This window comes from Chlamydotis macqueenii, chromosome 14, assembly GCF_036417535.1.
Source record: "Chlamydotis macqueenii isolate bChlMac1 chromosome 14, bChlMac1.mat, whole genome shotgun sequence".
Classification (NCBI taxonomy): domain Eukaryota; kingdom Metazoa; phylum Chordata; class Aves; order Otidiformes; family Otididae; genus Chlamydotis; species Chlamydotis macqueenii.
This window is the reverse complement of record NC_141569.1, coordinates 20,005,815-20,012,058: the sequence shown is the minus strand read 5'-3', so window position 1 is coordinate 20,012,058 and position 6,244 is coordinate 20,005,815. Positions and strand designations below refer to the sequence as shown.

The following is a 6,244-nucleotide window of genomic DNA, read 5'->3' as shown; positions in this document are numbered from 1 at the left end:
ATCAATTGTTCCTTTACCCAGCATCTAGTGGTTATTATCCAAGGAGAAGATAAAGTTCAGATGGTGAATTGTTAATACTGCAAGAAAAATGTCTGTTGTGTCCTGCTTAAAGTTTCCTGTCTAGATGAAATACGTTCTCCTATAATACTTAAGATTGTGTGTAATCCATCAGAGTGCATATTTGATCAGCGGCCGTTTCGCTTGCTCTGTCAGCGCACCGTCAGGCTTTGCAGCGTAGTTCTGCGAAATCTGCCTGCCCCCGGCAGTGGCGGGGAGCTGAGCCTCGCTCCCTGGCCTGGCCTGGGCTCCTCCCGGCCGAGGGATGAGCCGCCAGAAAGCTGGCGAGATCCTGCCCAGCTGTTTGGGAAAGGAGCGAGCCATGCCGCAGCAGTTCCCCTTCTCCTGCCCCAAAATATCGGGAGCTGGAAAAAAAGCCCAAAGGGGTCACTTGCTCCATGCTTGCCCGTCCCTGCCATGTCCCATCAGCGACACGTGGAGCTGATGGAGAGCCGGAGCTGCAGGTCAGCCTGCAGGAAGGCTGCGGCCTGCAGCAGCGGGATGTCCTGCCAAGACCGTGCCCACCAAGGGCTTGCACCCGGAGAGAGAGTCCTGAGCCGTGCCACATCACGAGTCAGCATCGCTGCTCGGCAGCACAGAGTATCTGTCAGGCAGGTGAACAGACAGCGCGATCCCCGTGCGCTTCCTACAGCCTCTCCTCTGGCGTGACGCGCGGCGCTGCGGTGGCTGCTGGACCACTGGAGCGTTTGCTCTTGAGCCACCGGCTCTTTCAAAGTGGAGTCCTTAAACGCTTTTGGGGATTATTCATTGCCTTTCCAAGTTCCACGACTACAGTAATAAATGAAAACCATTTGGATGTTCTTCTTTTATATCCTTATATCTATGTTACCAAAGATACCAAAATTCCTCTCAAGCACTCAAAATACATAGTCTTACATTTGCTTCCTAAATGAGCAACAACTGTAATCCTTCATCTACTCAGCTCCGATTTAGCCTGAGTCATAATATTTCATACCAATTTGCTATTGAATTTTCACCTTGTGTCAGTGAGAGAAATAGCTCTGTTATTTTCTGATGGTGACTCATGTTGCACCTTATGAACTTCAACTAGTCCCAGGGTCATTCTCGTTGACAAATTGCTGTAGGCTGCTCAAGTAATTATTCGTCCTTGGGAAGATGTATCTCCTCTAGTGAAGGTATCCCAAGAATAAAACAGTCTCACTATTAAAATATCTGCTCTGTCTCTAGAAGATTAAATACCTACCCTTTTGACCAATCCATGCTAGTCCTTGAGAAGCTGAGATCTAGCAAAAAGTACTAAAATCTGCTCGATGGAAGGCTAGATGTTAGAGAAGGCATATAATTAATATGGATGTATATAACTAATTCTGATCCATTTGTATTTTCATTTCATTTTGGTGGTTTAGAGCTGACAGTGATCACCAAGGAAACTAAACATCGCTGGTGGCTCTCCACATCTCCAGCAAAGTTCGGCTAGATGCTGCTGGTTGGGGGCAGCGCGCTTCACTTGGGTCGAGGTGAAGAAGCACCGACTGGTCCAGGTAATGGCTCTCCCACTTGTCCCTCTCCTGGGTTTAAAAGCCATCTCAAGCCCCCGCTGTGATCTCTGACAACTGTTGTCGAAAAGGTGGCCTCTACCACAGCCAACCTGGGGCAATGGGAGGCAGATTGGGAACCCAGTGCCTTTCCCCGGCCAAGAGACCAGCACAGGCACAGTGCTGGGCAAAGGGGACTCTGGTCCAGCTGATATCCTTGGGTGCTGCCCAGCAAACGTGTGTAGAAGCTGATAGCTGAACTCTGGTGATTTCCTTGTGCTCTCACACGCTACGTCTGAGCCCGCGCAGACACGGCTGTGTGCCCTCTGTTTTGGGAAACAGCAAGGGAGACACCCTGAATCTGAAATGTGTCCGCTAAGATAGGAGCTCAGTGAATCAAAGCCAACCCTAGTTCCATCAACATCAGCAGGAAAACTGAAGGAAAGCTTGTAAACCGGGATTTGACCCCAAGTTTTGCAAGGAAGCAACAGAGAGCAAAGAAACTCTGCCTTAGCAGACCCCGGGTCCTACTCCATGGCGAACTCAGGCCCGTGTGTGGGGGGCCGGATCCTTCCCCTCGTGTGCTCCGGTTGGTTCAGACTCAAGGACTGGACAGACAGGAGAAACCCCATTTCCACATCGCCCTCTCAAACCCGTTTGATTTCCTGTCTCCTTAACCCAGAATTTGCGGCACTGTCGGCTGCTGCTGCTGTGACAGATGCTGAAGGAGGCTGGCAATATTTTTGGTGCTAACAACAGTACTTCTTTGTTGACAAACTGTTAAAAAAAAAAGATTTACTGCTACAGGACTGTTTCCCCTCAGGGTCATTTTTCGAGAGGGAGTAACTTTGGCTCTGTCAGCGAAGGACGCGCGGGAGCAGAGCGCTGGGGGACGCAGGGACATCAGGGTCCCCGGGGTAGGACGGCCTCCTGCGCGCTCGCACAAGTCATTCACGGTAGCGCCTTGTCCGGATGTGAACGTGTATTCACGCCAAATTCCTTCTCCATTTTCCCGCACTGCTGAGATTCCACGCGAGGTCTGGCTCTTGCTGAGAGGTGGGCAGTGGCTGTGAGCAGGTCCCGTGAGGCAGAGCGGGAGGGAGCACCGACCGGCGCGGGGGCTTGGTAGCCAGCCCTCAGGCGGGCAGCGAGGCAGGGGATGCTCTGCTGCTTCTCTCTGCTCCTTAGGCAAGTGCTCTGGGCTGGGGAGGGCTCAGATGCCCGGGTAATTCTTCTGAAGCTCAAAGGGTCTTGAGGGTGTCCATGTGCTTAAATTTTTTTTCTGATGATGTCCTACACCATGGCCCCCTCCTCCAAGCAGTCTCTTTTTATTTATTTATTTTTTTTGTGTATCATTTTGAGAGCTTGCACTGCACAGTTTGTGCTTCTCTTGCCTTGGGAACAAATCGATGACAGTTGTCAATCTGGGGCATTTCACCCACATTGAACGTAAGGGCTTTTTTTTCTTCAAAGACACTTCGGGGATTTTAAATGAACTTTTGGGGTGTTAACAGAAATCGTGTAACCATGCAGATCCATTAAAGGCTTTGAAACGTTCTCCTACAGTAAGTGTCCCCCGCCTCTACTACATTCCTGACTGTTTTCTATTGACAGGAATCAATAGCTGCATATATGAGGAAACAGATAAATGTATATCTAGCTAACGAGGGGTAAATGGCTCTTCAGAGCAAGCTGGCCTCACCAATTTCCACTTGTCTCTGCATTTTCTTTTTTTTTTTTTGATAAATATTCAGCAATGCGTGTTATCCTGCTCACCTTGAATGATCTGAAATCTCCACTCTCTTTTCAACGTGTTTTCAGCATTTTGCAATGTCAGATGTTGCTTCCAGCTGCAAGAGAAATTATCTTTTACAGTTCTTTAGTGAAAGCCTTTCAGAGCGTTTACATCTGCAGACACGGGAGCTCCTCGTGCAGTCCAGCACCCGAGAGGGGCTGGGTTTTGTGCGCCGTTGGGCTGCCAACAGAGCATTGTGCAGCAGTTAATGATCGCCTTTTCACGTCCCATCTTACATTCTTGTGCAGTGTCTTTATTATTCATACCAATCTGTCTTTTAGATCATCTTCCATAGGCACTCCAGATTAAATTTTCTTCATTATCGTTACAGAACTGGATGAATAAGTGGCACATCTGTTCATGAAGTGGTTTATTATCTGTTCTGACGAGGTTTTGGATGAATAGCGGAATGACTTAAATATGGAGCAGAGACATGCACGCAGGTTTATGCATAATCCTAAATTCATAACCAGTGGTGCTAACTCAAGGAATCTGATTTTATACAGAAGAGATAATTATTAATTAATTATCAATTTATCACGAGGGCCAACTTAATGAAGGGACAAGACAGAAAACAAACCTGCATGTGAAACAGCACTAACGAAGACCCACACGTTGTTTAACTGGTTCTCGTTCCATCGCTGCAAAGGAAAACTCCGTAAGTATTTCATAAACACACCATCTAGCCATGTAAAGCCAAATCGCACCAATAAATCTATTTATCTAAAAGTTATTTCCTAATTTCTCACAGCTGCATCACTTACAAAGGAGGACGCTGCACATTTGTCTGTCTAAGAGACAAAAGGGCCGGATTTCCCACGCCCATGTGGCAGCGGTGGTTTCCACAACCGCTCCCAAAGGGCAAAGCGCACCCCATCGTGTTCTCCTCTGGCTGCCGGGCGCGCTGAGCACCCTTTGGTGCCCAAAATGTTTGATGAGGCACTTTACTGACCCGCTGCAGATGGGAGAAAATGAAGCATCCTATGACGATTCCTATACCATGTTTATGTGTTTGTTTATTTTGGGGATGTGAGTGGATTGTATGTAAAACACCAGCCCGTGTCAGACAGAAGAGTTGCATCTTCAGATCCGAGTGACAAATCACCGGAGCTGCGGGAGCTGTCAGGGAGTACAAGGTTGCCAGGAGCAATCAGTGAAATTACAGCCTTGTGCTACACGGTTGTTTATCCGCTATTATGGAAACAAGGCGCCGTCAAAAGTGTTGAAAAAACTTGCGGATTACAGTATGCACAATTTTGGGATATGACAGCAACGTTTAATCATATTATTCTGACAGGTTCTGTTTAAAAAAATATCCCAAACTTCTCCTGCTCTTGCCTGCACATAGCTGAAAGGACAGCAATTAATGCTGTTTGTCAGCTGTTACGCAAGAACAAATTTGGAAACGCGTGCAGTGTCTCAGCAAGCTGAAATCTCCGGAGTAGCACAGGAATATAATGAACACGAGGATGCTCACCATCAGCGTGGCCTCTACCAAGCAGAAGTCCCCTCTGGTAAGCCGTCCTCCTGGGTTTCAATGGAAAATTTAGGTGAAAGGAAAGCACGGCAGGCAACGGGTGCAGCGCCGTGCGACGCTGGCCCCTCTCGGGCCCCGGAGTTCTCCGTTAATGGAGAATAAAACGTTCAGCTAATCCCACTTGATTGTCTTTTGCTGTCTACAGCTGTGTGGAAATATTTAACTTCTGTCTGAAAATACATAAGGAAAGTTAATTCAATATATCATTTAAAGAACAGAGCATTTTACGCTCAAAGCACTCTGCTGGTAATAGGGCATTAAGAGCTTAACTTCGGGCTTGAGCTCGGGTCTGCGGGAGAAGAGGCATTCCCAGCCGGCGGAATCCCTCAATTACAACATGTTTGTATTTTTAGTAAATAATATTATTTGAATAAGTAGATTTTCAAAAAGCAATGCAGAAAAAGCATTTTGCCTCCAAACGCTACTCACACCGCCCCTGTTGCCTACATTTTTTTGAGATGCTTCACTTTTCTTATTTATTTCCCAGGTTTTACGAGTCAAAAGCCCTTTACTATGGCTCTCATGAAGAGGTATGATCCAAACCTAAACTGCTGTTGTAGGAATTTTAAATATTTTTTTAAAGTTTCATGCAGATCAGCTTTAGCCCATTGTTTTTCTGATCCATCAGAGTGGCAGATTGTCCTGAACATTTTTGTCTGCTTCTGAAGATAGCATCCGTCCCCTCGCTTCCTGACGGGCCCTAAGGAGAAGCACGTTTATCAGAATCTATTAGAACAGCCTAAAAAAACTCTGGCAATGACATTTTAGAGAGAGAGTATGATCTGGTTGGAAAATAGCAGAAGCTTGATGCTTTCCCTCAAAAATTCCGTGCTGCCTCCTTAGATAGTTGCTGTCATCACAGCATCCACACTCCTCTTATTTTAGGAGCTCCTTTTTATACATTTTCACGTCAGTCCCGTGGGGGCAGATTCCAAAACGGGAAAGCAGGCGCCCAGACCCTGTTCTGCTGGCGTAAAACCTACCCACAGCACCCAGCCGACCATTTTCTGTTGGCTCCTAAATCCCCAAAGCCAAGCGTCAAGCAACATTTGATGCAGGGATTTGAGGGGACTCTACGCACGCTTTCTTCCTGTATTTGCCCAAGAACCGTCCAGAACGTTGTATGCTTGCCTCTGACACCACGTACGTTTAGCTGTAATAGTAAAATCAGTGGGACCGTTAAAGTAGATTATGCACTAATAATTATGCAAATATTCCTTCAGTGAAACTATAAAAATCTCATGAAGATTTAGCACACGGCTATTACAAGGAGAGGAATTTGTAGAAAATGAAAATGAAGATCATTAACTTTAAGGAGTTGGGGGAATTTTTTTCCTA

At 46.7% G+C, this 6,244-nt stretch overlaps 1 long non-coding RNA gene across 1 annotated transcript; it reads left to right on the top strand.

Annotated features, from left to right (window-relative positions):
• The first annotated feature begins 680 nt into the window (after window positions 1–680).
• Window positions 681–4,365, top strand: LOC147599018 (uncharacterized). The gene is made up of 4 exons (XR_015260153.1): window positions 681–1,580; window positions 2,398–2,630; window positions 3,701–4,027; window positions 4,121–4,365. It is a non-coding gene; the product is annotated as an uncharacterized LOC147599018 (long non-coding RNA).
• Window positions 4,366–6,244: the final 1,879 nt, after the last annotated feature.